Consider the following 19,376-nt stretch of genomic DNA (forward strand, 5'->3'; position numbering starts at 1 on the left):
CCGCTCTACATATCCACTACATAATCTAGAAATCCTGAACATCTTTGATGTAGATACCTCCTTTCCATCGCAGCAGAGCATATATCCATCCCACGTTGTGTGTGCTCACCATGACTAACCAGCTCTCCCACACTTGGGGTACGAACCCGCACCAATTGATGCTCACAATCAAGCATCTCTTTGTTCCAAATCAGTCAATCCTTACCCACGATAACTTTTGATTCTCGCAAAGCAATAGGAACTAGGTTATTCGGGTATCTCTTGTCGGACATCTCATGAACGCAATACCGGTGAACTATCGAAGCACTCACCATCTATCATTAGGATCTCCACCTCTAAAGGAAAATCCAACACTCCCAGAGCGTCACCAAACTTCTTGCTTAGCGCAAGAGACACAAAAGATTAGGTAGAACTCGAATAAAAAAGAACAGGAGCATGTAACCCATTTACCATAAATCTCCCTAAACATCACAACCTAATACATAAGCATAATCTATAAGAAAAGAGAAATAAATAATAGATGGAACATACCCGTGACCACATTAGGTGTCGCACGTGCCTCCTCGGCTGTCAGTTGAAATGCCCAGATCCTCACTACTGGAGTCTTCACATGGCCCTAGCGGCCATATGTGATCCTTAACGTAGTCGGTTCAAGTGCCCTCACCACCTCACTAGGAAAACTTGGACAATCAACCTTCTTGTGGCCCGTTTAATTGTAATGAAATCAAATCAGACCCGATCCCTAGGGACAATCTTTGATAAAATGATCAGTCTTTTCGCACTTAAATTATCCGTCACCCATCTCATGGCAAGTCCCCTCATGCACTCTCTAACATCTGCCAAATCGGCCATGGCCCGGCAGCCTCTAGATCTCTAATCAAAATTCTTGGCTCTCTTCGCGTGACCCTCAGCTGACTATATATGAACTGGCTTCCGCTTATACAAAAACTCCAAATTAGTATCCCACTCACGGGCTCTTACAATCATATCCTCTAAGTTTTTGTAAGCATAAATGCTTACAAACTCTCGAATATCATCCCTCAGTATGTAATGGTACCGAGTCTTCAACTCCTCATCTGTGGCATATTGGGGAACCAATAGTGCCATCACCCTAAATTTGACGGTGATCTCTTCCACTGACTTTGTCGTTTGTCTAAGATCCTAGAACTCCCTTATGAGTTGTTGTACCTCAATATCCCGTGCGAACTCCAATCTGAATCTTGTTAGAAAATCAGGCCAGGTCATGGCCTCCACATTTAGTGTTACCAAAGCATGGTCGACCTCTTCCCACCAATCTTGAGCTTGATCCCTCAAGAAATAGGTAGCGAACCTCACATTAGATCCCTCGAGGCATAAGCATGTTATTTTGGCACTATCAATGTGTGCAATCCACTGCCTACTAACAATGGGTTCCTTATTCCCGAAGAACTCTAATGCACCTCATGCTCGTAAATCCTTGAACGTGAGAGTGCATACACCATGCAGACTGGCGACCAACTCCACTCGAAATACTCACAAGCACTCATTTATCGTCTCAATAATCCCCACATTGATCATCCTGAACATCACATGGGTCGTATCAAGGATATATCGTGTAATGCTTGATGCGAACAACTCTTGTAATCCCTCGTCGATAGGTTTGGAGCCAAATCTCGAACCTTCACCAGAACCAGATGCTCCTCCTCGAGTCGTCACCATACTAAAAAGTAAAAATAAAATCATCGGAACATACTCGAGGAATTTCACACTCTACAAGATCCTTATGATCCTCAAGACTTCCATTGGTTCAAGTATGGGCCCAATACTACCTTCCACACATATATGTGTTGGGTTATGAGCATTCTAACACTCCTAAGTGTACATGCAACCCTAAATACCTTGGATCTATGTTTTCTCTATTATACATGCAAATATGAACATCCAAGGTATTATCCTAATCTAGCATACAAAATAATGGATATAACAAGATAGAATACATACCTCTTGATAGTGCTTGTCTTCATGAAGCTTGAGTGCTTAGTGCCCCAAGTGTGACACCTCAAATGGTTCACACAACACCATAAGCACTTGGAATAACTTAGAGGGAAATTAGAACACTTCATGAAATCGTGTTGCCCTCATACATACACATAGTGTAACGATTTCTTGAGCCATGGGTTTCTTTTATATGGTGGCTATTAGGGTTACACCATGTAACTCATGACTTTACCCATTCCTTATGCTCCATGGATTTTAACCTCCATGGAGTATCCATGGGTCACCCCATGGACTTAGTCCAACATAAGGAATCTTGGATCACAAGCCCACATATATAAGAATGAATGATTTACACAATCAACCCATATATTTAATTAGTCTTCTTTTGATCACTTAATTAATTCTAGATTAATTCTTGATCAATACTAATTAAATAATCTCATTATTCTTATTATTAATATACTAGAACTTATAATATATTAATAACCGTAAGTGTCTTATTTCTCTCATTATAGTCTATCCAAGTGCATGATGCCATGCAACCCAAATGGACCATGTCGGGTCGGGTCAATTCTTACCAATTATAGTTATGGACTTAGACATTAATCCAACAGTCTCCCACTTGGATAAGTCTAAAACTATTATTGCGTATGACTTCAGGAACCAACTAGCAATCGTAGCTTTCAAAAGCTTCTGTCGAACTCTGACCTTGTAGATGAACTCTGACCTTTGTCAATGACTTGTCCATTAGATAAGGGATCATATATTCCTCCATTCTAGATATCATATGGACTGAGACATGGATTATAATCATTCTCTTTGTCCATTTGTTGTTTCCCGATTTCCGATTTATGACGACTGACTAATTGAACAAATCAAATCAGTCCTGGCCCGGCCGAGCATTTCCATTTGTCATCATCAAATCATCGAGGGGCCCACAGATATCGCTTTTATCCCGAAGGTAAAAGGAATGGATAAACTTCGACTCATATGGCTTGTTCTACTACTTGTTGAATCATACACAAAGACATGTTTTATTACATCGAGTTACCAATGTGTTTCGTGTAATCAATGTACTATCAACTCATAGTAACAACTCATATCTCTAGGTTTGAAGAATATAAGATATTATCGTCTCATGATCACTCGTGATAATATCCATGAAGTGATTCCAATGAGCGCGGGTTGAATCCAATACTCAGAACTTATGAGCACTCATGAGTGTTGTAGCCTTTTGTCCAACATCTTAGACCTCTACAAGCCAACCCATGACAGTCTTAATTCATATCTACTTCCAACATATGACCGACTGTGGATGGTTTGAATAACTTAGTCATTCCGGAAGAATAACCTAGTTTATTCGGGAAGTCAAAACATGCAAAGTGAAACACAATAATAATTGAATCCAATATGGTCTCAGAACTTATGAATATAAATAAAACTCCTTTTATTTATCACCATATGATTACACATTATTCATTGTATATTGTTTCAGCTATCAACTTTTATTCTTGAATTTAAAACAATAGTTGTCCAAAGCTCCAAGCATGTACACTATGTTTTTTCTAAACACTAGTCATGCCATACACCAAGTATGCATAATATGTTTGTCTATGATCTTTATTTTGTGAACTAGATCAAATGAACATAACTTCAATGATTCTCTTTTCACACTCCCAAATCCTTACTACAAATGCAAGAATTCCAAATTCATGTCATTTACTGAAATCTGTTAGATTCTAAACTTATAAGCATCGATCCTCTTGTAATGATTATGCACAAAGTCAGAAAGACTTAACAACAATCATTACAGAGCATTCCAAAGGAGATCAAGTCCTTGGAACCATCCTTCTTGCATTAAGTTTCCTTAATCTTAAACAGATTGAAAATTCTGACTTTGAAACATTTCCAGATTCCATTTTGACTATCACTTCTGAACAAGAGTTGCCTCCTTACAGATTATGTCAATATGGTCCTTCCAGAATTATCACTATACTTCCAACTGTCCTTGAGCAACCAATCTTTGGTAAACCTTAGATTGTCCTCGACAATTGTTTAATCCTTTTAGTCATATCCAGTTCTAAACCTTTTCCATTCTTAATGCCCTAGGCATTTGGAAAATTTTAGAAAGGATGAATATAGCACATGTAATCGATCCTATATCCGAAGCATATGGGACACGATTCATGATGTCTCACATAAAGACTAAACCAGTCTTTTGCTATAACATTTCCATTTCTATTTGCCAAGTTCTCATAATTCAGATTATGAAAAGGGATGCCGTAATCATAATCGAATTTAAGAACGCAAATAATGGACCCATATACAGAATTTCCTTATGTTGAGCCATTCCAACATGAAATTCATATATATCCTTGACTAAATGATTAAAACCTCACGATCTAAGCTTATAGATTTGAGATGAAGTATAATTTCCTCTCCCTTAATTATAGCAAAACAATTTTTTCCCAATTGAAACCTTTTGTTTTTCTATAATTAACATTGCTAGCTTGCAATACTTATCGTAATTATCATGCTCCCACTAACATGATGATTATTAGCATAACACTTATGCTCCCACTAGCTTTGACATGTACTCAGAAAGCTCGACTTCTAGAAATCAATACTTTATTGACTTTCTTACCAATGTTCAGATTTCTGATACTAGATTGTTTTGATAAGACTTTATCAAAAACATACACCTTCCCTTAGATAGCTCATGGGTGTGTCAAAACAATTTTAAGAACTATGAAAAGGGATGTCGTAATCATAGTCTTGATCATTTTGACCTTTGCCATTTCTCACAAGTCCAAGTTAGTGTGCCGGTAAACCACACACGCTCCACTAACGACTTTGAGAATGCAAATATCCCAATTGCTATCTAGCTAAAATCTACATAGTGGAAGTGTTTCCTCACCATCATTTTCATGAATCAGAGAGAAACCTTATGACACTTAGATTTAATGGTGTATGAGTTCTTATCCATGTGAATTGTCAAAACCATAGTCACAAGACAAGGATAATGACAAATCCAAACTCATATGGACTGAACTCAATCTTAATTTCTTGCCACCTGGCAGCTCACGGGCCTACCATTGCTTCCAAGTTGTTGTGCAACACATTGAGAACTCTAAGAACTCATATGCAAAGCCAACTTTAACTGGGATGGGCACAGAATATGTCAACACGATAGGTTATAAACCTTAAGTCGTGTGCTAGTGAAGAACTTTAGGTTTTATTCTTGATTAGTTCTTGAGACTTTCAAGACCTTTAAGTCTCCCACTGTCCTCTTGACATATAAGACTTCCTTGTCAAACATTCAAGAGATAGTGTGGATTCTAATCAAGACAAACACTTCACACAATTGGCCTAAGTTGGTCTTTGTTTTATCCAAAACATCACAACTTACCAATTTCAAATGTACAAGAGTAGAAAACTTTTACTCTTACATTTGTCAAGTGTTTTAAACCTTCTTTAAGACATGTCACTCAAATTACAATCTTGGAGTATGACTTTAAGACTTGTATTGGAACGAAGTATGACTCATCTTCTTGATTTAACCATTTCAACAATTTCAAGATCCCTTCTTCTTAGTCATAAGAATGCACTAAGACTTCCTTAGAGAACAAATTTTGATATGGTTTCTTAATCATTAAGATGATCACAAAGCTGATACTAAAGTACTCTCCCATCTTTTCAGATTTGAGAAACTTTTATCCTTCTGCCTAATTTGATTCTTCTTATCCGCTCTGCTATGCATTGAAACCTTTTCCAATGTCTCAGAGTTACACTTAAGCTTGTAAGTATAATCATATTTACTGAGCTTTAGTAAACTATGATGAATAGCCTTACATCTTTTGTGGTGGACTTAATCAGTGCACATGACTATGTACTCGATCCCTTAGTCCATTACTTGACTCACACATCCATGTGAATAAGTAATTAGTCTTAATTTTTTCAATACTTGAAAGTTCTCATCCATCATGCTATACAACTTGCATGATTCCAAGTCCCGGTCCAATTGAGACTTTGGATGATGAGAATCTTTCCTTATTTGGTAAATTTAGACATTACCACAAATGAAGAATCAATTTCATATTTCCACTCTTGCTATTAATGGAATCATATAAGCAACAATTTTTCTCAAATGCCATTGTAAGGATATTTTAAAATAACTAAAATGAAAAATTTTCTTTTATTTTAAAACTATGCAGAAAAACTTATCCTTACAATCCATATGAAAACTTGTTGTTATCTATTCCTAAGCAATATCTCATAACTCCTAAGAAGTAGCTCAAGAATCCGATTTTTTCAAACTACGCGATAGAAATCCATCTATGCGATCAGATTCAGCATATTCTTTCTTTAAGTTTCTTCACTTTTCTTTGATTCTTACAACATCACCATGTGACCCAGTCACATCATGTATTAAGAATCTCAGAATAGAAACTTAGCAGAGTTAGATAGTGGACTTTACCTGAAGTAGAGTCAAACTTATTGACTTTAACATCCTTAGGTAAGTTTTGCAGCTTCGCAACTAATGACCCTTTCTTTGGCAATATAAACATATGGACCCTTTGATAATGGTACACGGGACTATCACAGACTTAGCTTTTCTCTTTACCATTTTTTCAACCGAGTTGACTATGGTCGATCCCTTTCCATTGGGAAGAGAATGCTTTCCTCGATTTCCTGTGTCACTATTGTCAATGTCCATCAAGTTTTAAGGAAGTTGATCTTAACAAATAGATAAGATCATTAAGGGTCTTGTCATAGTCTGTTTTCATAGGTGTTCCAAAAGAACTCACTATGTGACTTAGAAAGTGATTGAACCACCAACTTTCTCAAGACTTTGACACCCAACTCTCCAGGCTTGTCAATATGTGACTACATCTCCAAGATGTGATCACACCTAGACCTTGCCTTGCCAATAAGGCTTGAGTGACCTTAAACTTTTCAACAACTTGTGGGATAGGGAGAATAATTGGAGGAGGTGAAAGAAGTATGATTTCCATTGGAACATCATCTTCATTTGTTTCAAGAGATTTGGGAAGATCATAAATGTCTAAACCAGACATGTTTTGGGAGATATTCAAGATAGTTGATTTAAAGTCCTTAATATGACACCCAATATGAAATATTAAGGCTAGGACCCAACAGACTATTTTATAACTTAGAAGAGGTATGCCGTAATCCAAGCTATAAAACAATTTGAAGGTAGGTGAATGACGATTCACCAATTTCCACCAAGATAAACGAAATGTATTATTAGGTTTTAATTGGATTTGAAACTCCTAGATCTTTTGAGATTCATTGAACTGTTCAATGGCATGTTTCAATCTCGAGTGTGCCCTTCAGGTTTTGTGACTGGGATGCCGAGGATCACAAAACAAGGTGTGAAGTAACCATGCAAATTACTGGGTACCCTTAAGTGTTTATCCCTCAATCGATGTGCCGGTTAACCACACACGCTCCATCGATACTATGATAAACATTAAGTTACCCTTTGCCTACCTTGTTAAATACGAGTTAGTGTGCCGGTTAACCACACACGCTCCACTAACCGACTTAAACAAAGTGAAAAGTGTAATTTCATGGATTAGCACCTTATTCACATTTTCCTAAGTAACTAAGATTGGGTATTTTTTTTAAGAGTTTAGTTACTTAGTATTTATCATTAATACTTTTAATGAAGGGAGAGTTATAGTCCTGTCAAACCCGTTCGGCTAACGACCCTCCACCGGTCAAGCAAGCGGTGGGTGAGAGTGGACACCCATTAAGTTGCCATTTTATAGGCAACAACCTTATACCCACCTTATAGACCGGCTTCGTGAATGAGGCGTACTAGCGGTAAGACTGACTTTACTCTTATACATATATATATATATATATATATATATATATATATATATATATATATATATATATATATATATATATATATATATATTAACTTATAATATTATAAAGTATAAGGGTTGAATTTTAACTTTTAAAATTCTAAGGGCTAACTTGGAATTAAAGTATTCATAAGAGAAAACTTTACAAATTCCAAAACTTGAGGGCAAGTTTTGAAACTATTCAAAACTAATTAATTCCATAACTTATGTATTTAAAGTAGTTTTAATCCAAAAACTCTTCAAGTTCCATAACTTGTGGACAAAATATGGAAGACTTTAAACTAATAAAGAATTAACTTTTCTTTATTTTATAACTTATGGAATTAATTAACGTTACATTATTTTTTATTTATTTATTTAATGAAGAGACTCTTGGTCCTCCATAACTTGAGGACAAATTATGGAGTCATAACTCCAATTAATTAGAACTAGACTCTTCATTTTTGTAACCTTTGCCAATTTTATGAGTTTTATGAGTCTTTAATGTGACTCTTCATGTAACTTGAGGACAAGTTACACAAACACATTTTATACTCAACTCTTAGATTAAAATGGATTGAAAACAACTATTTCAATTAACTTTTCTATTAATCTAAGCAACTCATAAGAACAAGATAATTCAAATCAAACTTTTTCATGTAATTAGTCTAACCTTTAAACTAATACAAAACATACCCTATGAGTGGTCCGGGGAGACTGTAGGCCCACGTGGCGGACCAGTCATGCCGAAGGCTCGGGATAGATCCAGATAGACTGTAAGCCATGTAGGGCGGTCCAGTCAGGCCGAAGGCCTAGTATTCATGTTGTTGATTATCTGTTATTGATATGGTATTAGCGGTATGGTATTGGTATTTTGGGGGTAGCTCACTAAGTCCTTGGACTTACAGTTTTCAGTTTATTATTTTGGGTACTTCAGGAGATCATGGCAAGGTGAAGGCGTGAATGTACCGCTCCTCATCCTTATGTTATGATACTGGGACAATCTGATGGATATTGATTTGAAAACATTTTTGTAAACAAACATTGTTTGATTTTATTTATGATTGGAAAAGTTTAAATTTGGCGTAAAATTTTTGGATGTTACATTGTAGCTGTGTAGACAACTTTTGCATCTCTGGTGGTGCTAGATGATATGGTGTCTTTGATATCAGATCCACACCAGGAACCAGATCGATCTAAAACTCAACCTACCTCAACAAAGGAACTCCAACAAATCCTCAGGAAAAACATCAGAAAAATCCCGAACAATAGGCACATCCTCTATCGTCCTCTCCCCCCCCCCCCCCCCCCGCTCTACATATCCACTACATAATCTAGAAATCCTGAACATCCTTGATGTAGATACCTCCTTTCCATCGCAGCAGAGCAGATATCCATCCCACGTTGTGTGTGCTCACCATGACTAACCAGCTCTCCCACACTTGGGGTACGAACCCGCACCAATTGATGCTCACAATCAAGCATCTCTTTGTTCCAAATCAGTCAATCCTTACCCACGATAACTTTTGATTCTCGCAAAGCAATAGGAACTAGGTTATTCGGGTATCTCTTGTCGGACATCTCATGAACGCAATACCGGTGAACTATCGAAGCACTCACCATCTATCATTAGGATCTCCACCTCTAAAGGAAAATCCAGCACTCCCAGAGCGTCACCAAACTTCTTGCTTAGCGCAAGAGACACAAAAGATTAGGTAGAACTCGAATAAAAAAGAACAGGAGCATGTAACCCATTTACCATAAATCTCCCTAAACATCACAACCTAATACATAAGCATAATCTATAAGAAAAGAGAAATAAATAATAGATGGAACATACCCATGACCACATTAGGTGTTGCACGTGCCTCCTCGACTGTCAGTTGAAATGACCAGATCCTCACTACTGGAGTCTTCACATGGCCCTAGCGGCCATATGTGATCCTTAACGTAGTCGGTTCAAGTGCCCTCACCACCTCACTAGGAAAACTTGGACAATCAACCTTCTTGTGGCCCGTTTAATTGTAATGAAATCAAATCAGACCCGATCCCTAGGGACAATCTTTGATAAAATGATCAGTCTTTTCGCACTTAAATTATCCGTCACCCATCTCATGGCAAGTCCCCTCATGCACTCTCTAACATCTGCCAAATCGGCCATGGCCCGGCAGCCTCTAGATCTCTAATCAAAATTCTTGGCTCTCTTCGCGTGACCCTCATCTGACTATATATGAACTGGCTTCCGCTTATACAAAAACTCCAAATTAGTATCCCACTCACGGGCTCTTACAATCATATCCTCTAAGTTTTTGTAAGCATAAATGCTTACAAACTCTCGAATATCATCCCTCAGTATGTAATGGTACCGAGTCTTCAACTCCTCATCTGTGGCATATTGGGGAACCAATAGTGCCATCACCGTAAATTTGACGGTGATCTCTTCCACTGACTTTGTCGTTTGTCTAAGATCTTAGAACTCCCTTATGAGTTGTTGTACCTCAATATCCCGTGCGAACTCCAATCTAAATCTTGTTAGAAAATCAGGCCAGGTCATGGCCTCCACATTTAGTGTTACCAAAGCATGGTCGACCTCTTCCCACCAATCTTGAGCTTGATCCCTCAAGAAATAGGTAGCGAACCTCACATTAGATCCCTCGAGGCATAAGCATGTCATTTTGGCACTATCAATGTGTGCAATCCACTGCCTACTAACAATGGGTTCCTTATTCCCGAAGAACTCTAATGCACCTCATGCTCATAAATCCTTGAACGTGAGAGTGCATACACCATGCAGACTGGCGACCAACTCCACTCGAAATACTCACAAGCACTCATTTATCGTCTCAATAATCCCCACATTGATCATCCTGAACATCACATGGGTCGTATCAAGGATATATCGTGTAATGCTTGATGCGAACAACTCTTGTAATCCCTCGTCGATAGGTTTGGAGCCAAATCTCGAACCTTCACCAGAACCAGATGCTCCTCCTCGAGTCGTCACCATACTAAAAAGTAAAAATAAAATCATCGGAACATACTCGAGGAATTTCACACTCTACAAGATCCTTATGATCCTCAAGACTTCCATTGGTTCAAGTATGGGCCCAATACTACCTTCCACACATATATGTGTTGGGTTATGAGCATTCTAACACTCCTAAGTGTACATGCAACCCTAAATACCTTGGATCTATGTTTTCTCTATTATACATGCAAATATGAACATCCAAGGTATTATCCTAATCTAGCATACAAAATAATGGATATAACAAGATAGAATACATACCTCTTGATAGTGCTTGTCTTCATGAAGCTTGAGTGCTTAGTGCCCCAAGTGTGACACCTCAAATGGTTCACACAACACCATAAGCACTTGGAATAACTTAGAGAGAAATTAGAACACTTCATGAAATTGTGTAGCCCTCATACATACACATAGTGTAACGATTTCTTGAGCCATGGGTTTCTTTTATATGGTGGCTATTAGGGTTACACCATGTAACTCATGACTTTACCCATTCCTTATGCTCCATGGATTTTAACCTCCATGGAGTATCCATGGGTCACCCCATGGACTTAGTCCAACATAAGGAATCTTGGATCACAAGCCCACATATATAAGAATGAATGATTTACACAATCAACCCATATATTTAATTAGTCTTCTTTTGATCACTTAATTAATTCTAGATTAATTCTTGATCAATACTAATTAAATAATCTCATTATTCTTATTATTAATATACTAGAACTTATAATATATTAATAACCGTAAGTGTCTTATTTCTCTCATTATAGTCTATCCAAGTGCATGATGCCATGCAACCCAAATGGACCATGCCGGGTCGGGTCAAGTCTTACCAATTATAGTTATGGACTTAGACATTAATCCAACAATATGTACTTCCTTCAAGGACAATCTCAAATCCTCCAATTTAATCATATAACAATTCCGAAAAGCTTGCTAACCAGCACACTCATAACATCAACTACTTTTTAGGCTCTCCTAGGATTCCCTATCCCCGTCTCTGCTATCAGTTGTAGAAGAAACTTCTACCAATGTCCACTAACTACCTCACACATACAATCACATGCGACAAACATTAAACAATATTTAGATTGTGAGATCTTACTCTACAATGGTTGAAATCAAACAAGAGCTTGCAAGAAAGATTAACATATCATTCGAAGATTATATAATCCCTGCATCATGTAACCTTCACGTATTTGCTTACTAGTTAATCGAAATAAATAGAAGTTTCGCATCGCATAAAGCAAGAAACATTCAATAATTGACATCAAACACGCAGGCATCACACAATCAGATAGTCTTATCTCATAACTCCTGAAGATCCTAAATCACCAGCATGCATCACTATTAGCTCACATAAAAAACATAAGGCATATCTCTTAAATAGTCATGTTATCATGCAATCCTGAGTAGATCCTTAGAAATATTCTAGCATGCAATCCATATATAACATATTGGACATATCTAACATATTACCTATATTTTGGGAAACACTTACTTGTGTTCGGTTGCTTACATGCTTCTTATCCATTTTCTTTTGTAAAATAGTTTTAGGAAATCATTTTTCTTTAAAATATCTTTTACTAATTCCTCAGTTTGAGTTCAAACATACTCGATAGTGTGCTTTAATCCATCAAAGAAAGGCAATGATTGAAACCTATAATGTCCCAAAAAATACTAAGTAAACCTTTCAATTTTAATTAACCAAAACAACATCCAATCATTCAAATAAAAAGATAATAATAGTATTATAATGTATCCTCAAAACATCAATGAAAAATCAGAAAGATAGTGTGGAAAAACACTGGGGTATGAAATGCGATCAGGCTGAGCTCTTCCCTTTCAAACTAGAGGTACATGTAGCATGTAAACACAAAACCATAATCACAAAGCTTAGTGAGTTCCCCAAAATAGCACATACCATACAAGAGCAGGCCCAACCTGTGACAACTGTCAATTCAGGTCATTCTCGGAATCATGCATCTTTATAAAAACCATTCATGCACAACATGCCATGGCCTAGTAGTATAAATTAGGTCAAAATCTTGCATAAACTAGGATCCAACTAAGATCTACGACTAATATACTTGACTCTTACGATTCTAGTAAGTTGCTTAACTACAATAGGAAATGTCAATACCATAATTAGAATGAAACTTCAAACTTTGTTACAATTGAAAAAGGGTATAAAACCCTAAAAATAAATTAAAATATTCTAATTTCATTCCAATATGATAGTGAATATCAAACAATGTTCCAAAAACCCTAAAGAGCCAAAATCCAAATTTATAAACCTTAAAGCTTAAAAACTTTATAAAATTGGCTATAAACTTCCTAATATCAAATTTTTATTAATAAAATTATGGATTATAATCAATGAAATAGAAATTTAAATTATCATACATTAATCATAATTTGTTAGTTAAAAACAAGATTTTTAGATAAATCAAGAATTGCCTTAATAAACACTTTTATAAAAATTAGGGTTTTATAAAAATTAATGAGGGAGTTTTATAAAGTTTGAATTTAGGAGAGAGGAGGCTTTAATGCTCACAAAATCCAGCCATCCCCTCTCCTATGCTCTATCTCTTCCCAAAACTAAATCATTAAGACTTATTCCCCACTCTTCCACTTCTCTCTTCACTCTCTCTCACACTCCACCCTTTCAACTATCAAACTCTCTTCCTCTCTCTCTTAACTCGTGTAAATTTTCAGTCAAGAACACCTCTCCACACTCAAATCTTCATCTTCCAAGGCTAATCTTCAAGGTATACACGAAAATCTTTCACCCTTCCTTACTTTTCCTTCTTGTTTTTAAAGGGTTTTCTTGTATTTCTCTTCCTTATACACCATTCTTTATGAACATTCATGAACATGTTCATGAATGTCGAGTTTGATGATGGTGGTAGGGTTTCACCCAAGAACAACATGCATGTTGTTTAATGGTGAAATCCAAGGACCAAAACCTATGTCAAACACTAAAGTTCGGATTTTTACAAGTTTTAAAGGTTCATACACCTTATGCATTCAAGTATTTCCTTTAAAAACATCACTATGACAAACATATGTCCATGCATGGTCTTTAAACCGTGATGCATGTGATGAACACCAAGCTAAAGAGCTTGATGATCAAAGTACATTGTTAATAGTGCATGTAAATGATTTTGTCTATAAAAATATCTAAAATTTCTTTTCTGTTCAAATCAAAATTTTTCCAGATTTCCAGTAAGGTAATATGAACATATGGAAAATCCCAAGAGTTGTTATCATTTCCTTGATTTATTAAAATTGTTGCAAGAAAACAAGGGCATAAATCACATAAAATACTTCCAGAGGTCTATAAATCCGGAATAAATTCGTGGATGACCCCTATGACCTATGTTGAATAATGACCTCTCATTAAATTTCATCGATTTATGTTGCTGTTTAGTATGATTTTCGATTTTCTCTTTTGTTTGGGTGCAATAAATCACAAAACCACTTTAGAGAGTGTGAAAATTGTATCTAACAATTTTCGCAGCTCTTACCTGTGGTAGGAGACTCAGAAAAATAATTTCAGAATTTTTCATCATGCCTTTCTATTTTTCCGAATTTTTGGTAATTATAATGGCCTAAAAATAGGAAAAATAGTTCTGATTATCCAAAATTCATGCAAATTTACCAGAACATCATGTTGTACATTAGGAGGTTATAAAAAAATTGTGATGATTTTTCTCTACTGTATACTATTTTTCTCCTAGTTTCTAAGGTTAAATACACTTAAATACTCTTAAATACACATAAATACCCAAAACCGGATTATACAATATGAAAACCACTTTTGATATTTTTTTCAGATTACTTACACTGTAAATGATGTTACAAAATTTTTTGGTAATTTCTTTTAACTTTTAATTATTTAATCTTCAATTAATGATTATTTAAGGGGATAAAACAAATAAAAATAGCAATACCAACTAAAAAATATTTTTATATTTTTCCCAACTAAGTTATGTATAATAATAGTAAAATAAAAAGTTTAGTTAATTTTGGAAAGTGTTTACTATTTATTTCAATTTTTATTGGAATAAATGCTCAAAAATCATAAAATGGAATTAAAAAGCTTGGAAATCCATTTTTATATTTTTCCTAGCTTAGTTATGCATAATAACAGTAAAATAAAAAGTTTGAGAAATTTTATCCTTTGAATGCTATTTTTCGTGAATTTATGTTGTTATGAAGGCTTAAAAATTTGGAAAATAGTTAACCCTATCAAAAATTCAAGGAAATTTTTTTTGGAAAACCTCTATTGTATTTAGAATGAAAATACAAGGTTTGACAATTTTTGGAAACTGTTTGATAATATTTTATATTTTTAGGAATTTAAAACACCTTTAAATGAGTTGAAACACCCTTAAATTTATATTACAAAATCTGGAAAATTAATATCCCAAAGTTGTATTAATCGCATGACTTGTAGAATTTCATCGTTTTAGAAAAAAGTGTAACCAATTAATATAAAATCCAATATTCGAACATAAATTGGCATTTCACTATATGTAGAGTTTAGTATATTAGCATTAGATTTCAACATGGAAACTCACTAGTGTGTGTTTGATGTTGTAGGATCCCCTATTTTCAGTTTTTATGTTTCCGAGGCACCACTTGTATCTACTTGAAACATTGTGAGTATTCACGCACTCCCCTATTTTCAGTTTTTATGTTTTGGGGTGGAAAAGCATGTCCAGAAAAACTATTATTTGCATGTTGTATTTAAATTGATTTGTATCAAACATGATTGCTATTGTATTTCTATGTCTATCGATGTATGTCTATGCAACACGGAACATGAGAACTTATCGTACTAAGGCCCTTCCCTTATCTCTAACCAGTAACTCTTTGAGCCAATGGTCATTATGGATAACGCTATTAGGAATTGACAACTCCTCACTCGCCCTATTGTTGGAGTGCATGATACCATATTCATCTATGGAACGATAAGCATAGATCTCGATAGGGCTTCAGTCATAGGTTTGGTTGAGACTCATTGTTTGCTCATACACATACAAACTCGTTTCTCGTTATAGCAATAAACTTGTTATCAATAATAGCAATCAACTTTGTTTCTCATTAAAGCAATGTACTTGTATTTATGAAAAGCCATATTCCAAATCTTGATTTTATAAACTTGTGAACTCACCAACTATTTTCATAATTGACGCTCGTTTTACATGCTTTTTCAGGAAATAATTAGTAAGTGGATATAAAGATTCATCATCATAGAGCACGTGCATCGTGTTGAAGTTATATTTTGAACAATGTTATTTTGGAAAAACTTGTACTTGTTTCTTTTAAGCTATGGGTTGTAAACTTTTGAATATTACTATGGTGATGTATCTTTATCTTTTGCAATGAAACCGTTATCGCTGTCATATCTTGCGTTTCCGCTTTAGCAGGGTGTGACACAACCCAACATACATGCTATCAGGCCCAGCCCACACATTCGTGCCCAACCCATGTAATCAGGCCTAACCCATATAATTGGGTCCATCCTATATCATCAGGCTCATCCCATCAAACATATGTAAATATGCAATAGTCACAAAGACCGTCTAGCATCCTATAGTATAGTAAGGATGCTCACCTCGCTAAGTTAGTCAAAATCCAACAGCTTACACACACACACAGACAAGGAACTGGTGATAAGCACCACCTAATCAATTATACAACATGAAACCTTAATTCACCCTCTAAACTAGCAATTTGACCTAAAAGTCAACCTATGTCAACGTCTAAGTCAAAGTCAATAATTAATCATCAGCAACCGAGGTCAACGTCAAAGTCAAAGTCAAAGTCAATAATTTGGCCTCCCTTTGGCCACATCTTGGTCACAAAAGGACAAAATACACGGGCTAATCCCTAGTTGTCACATCGTGGCATCCTAGAAGCCACATCGTGGGAACTGGGTCTGAATAGCTTAATGAATTAAGTTGTATTCTCCAAATTCCAAGAGCTCCAAAGCTTATATCTTATCCGTCCCAAGGTCTTAATGGATAATTTTTCTAACTTTATCCATTAAGACATTCCCAAGAGACAATATCTCTAAACCTAGGTTCTTAAAGACATCAAGAAGCATGCCTTATCAATTAAGCTCTTAATCACCAAAGACACTCATCCATGTTTTACAAAAAGCTTTCCTTCACCAAATGGATCATAAATATGGGTGCTTTATAGACATACATGTCCAATGTGTGTCTCTTCCATTTTAGGTCAAAATATGGGAGAAATGAATCACAACTTATGCATGATACCAAAATACTCCAAGAAACTCCAGATCTAGGACATATAATGTAACGTCCCAAAAATTACTAAGTAAAGATTTCATTTTAAAATCAACAAAAACATCATTCATTCATTTCAAAAACCAATTAAAACGTGATAAGGTACCTGAAACCATAAATATAAAATTGTAAGCATAAAGCTTAGTGAGTTTCTCCCAAAATACCCCATACCATACATATATAATAGTTCAAAACTAAACTTGGTCTACTTCACCCCCTTTGGTATCTTTCAACGTGTATTGGGTCTATTTCACCCATTCGGTATCTTTCAACCGGTATTTGGTCTATTTCACCCCCCTTCGGTATCTTTCAACTGCAACTGGGTCTATTTCACCCCCTTTTGGTCTCTTCCAACCAGTATTGGGTCTATTTCACCCTTACAGCTAAGCATACAATCATATTAGCAAAAGTCACAAAGACAACAAGCACATAAAGGAATAACAGTAATTGTCACAAATGCAACTATAATCTGACAAACGTAATCTAGTGGTCGCCATTGATGCCTTCGACTCACAAGTATAGTGAGGAGACTCACCTAATAAACGATGATCAACTCCAATTGTTCCTACTACGACGAATACAGATGCTAAAAACCACTTATACAGTTATATAAAGTACACCCTTAGTTTCGCTTCCAAAACTAGGGGTTTGACCAAAAGAAAATGCAAGTGAAAAGTCAAAGTCAATGGTAAAAGTTGACTTGTCACATCATACCCATCCTTCGGCCACATCATGGTTGATGGGTTCAACCCGATCTGAACCCAAACTCGGATAACCGAGGTACGTACCAAAATACATAGCCATGTCATGGTCCAAAGCACAATGTCATGGCGGAGACAATCTCAAACAGTCACAAAAAACTCCATCGCCACATCGTGGCACCCTACTGCCACATCGTGGGAAAGCGTCTGACGGCATAATTCATTCCAAGGACCTTAATATGTAAAGCCTTTTGCTCAAACTATCCAGAAAGCATCTAAGGGTCCTATTGATCCGTAAAAATGTAAAATTTATGTACATGCATGCCCCATGCATGTCCTCCATCTAATCTGGGTCAAATGATTAGAAAATGGGGATAAACTCATGAAAGGATCCCAAACCACAACCATTCCTCATATCTATAAAGTCTAGTGTCCTTGGGAATCCTAAGAGTCATAAAGTTGCAACCTTTATCACCCTGCTTCACTCAAAATCCTATAAAGAGTTAAATCATCCAAGACAACTCTAGAACAATAGAGGATATATGAAAAGCTAGATTAAATATCCTTATAAATGGTCTAGAAAGATGGTTCTAGAGATTAGAAGTTGTTGCTTGCTTTCTTCTAGCACTCAATCTTCATCTACTTCCTTCAAAATCCCAAAGAATGCTTGAAAATAAGCTCAAAAGCTTCAAACTAGGTTAGGGTTTGGTTTTTATAACTCAAGAGTGATGGAGGTTAAATATGGGCAACCTTAGCCTCCCTACTTTCCTTTAAATACCTGAAAACTAGGTTTCCATGCCAGAGGGTCGCCACAACATGGCCAATAGATGGCACAACGTGGAGATCATTAAATGACCCGCGAAATTTCCAGTATTATCACGTCATGGGATGCCTTCACCATGAAGTGGTCACTCCCAATATCCAAAACTTTAAAATTATATACTTCAAAGAATCCAAACGTTACAACTCTCCCCCACTTGAATCAAACTTCATCCTTAAAATTCGCTACTGCAAACAACTCTAGGTAATGCTCCCTCATTTCTTCCTCTGGCTCACATGTCCACTTTGAACCCTTGCAGTGATGTCATTGCACCTTCACCAGGCTTACAACCATGTTCTACAAGGTCTTTGTCTTATTATCTAGAATTGTGACCGGCCTCTCTATATAATTCGGGCGCTCGTCCACCTGAATGTCCTTCAAAGGAGCCACTGCGAAAGCATCAACCATACACTTCTGTAGTTGAGAGATGTGAAAAGTGTTGTAGATCTGACTGAGCTATTCGGGAAGCTCCAACTGATATGCAACCCTGCCCACCTGGGCAATAACCCTGAAAGGACCGATATATATATATATATATATATATATATATATATATATATATATATATATATATATATATATATATATATATATATATATGGACCAACTTGCCCTATTTCCTGAACTAGATGACACCTTTCCAAG

This window comes from Lactuca saligna, chromosome 4, assembly GCF_052625555.1.
Source record: "Lactuca saligna cultivar CGN05327 chromosome 4, ASM5262555v1, whole genome shotgun sequence".
NCBI lineage: Eukaryota > Viridiplantae > Streptophyta > Magnoliopsida > Asterales > Asteraceae > Lactuca > Lactuca saligna.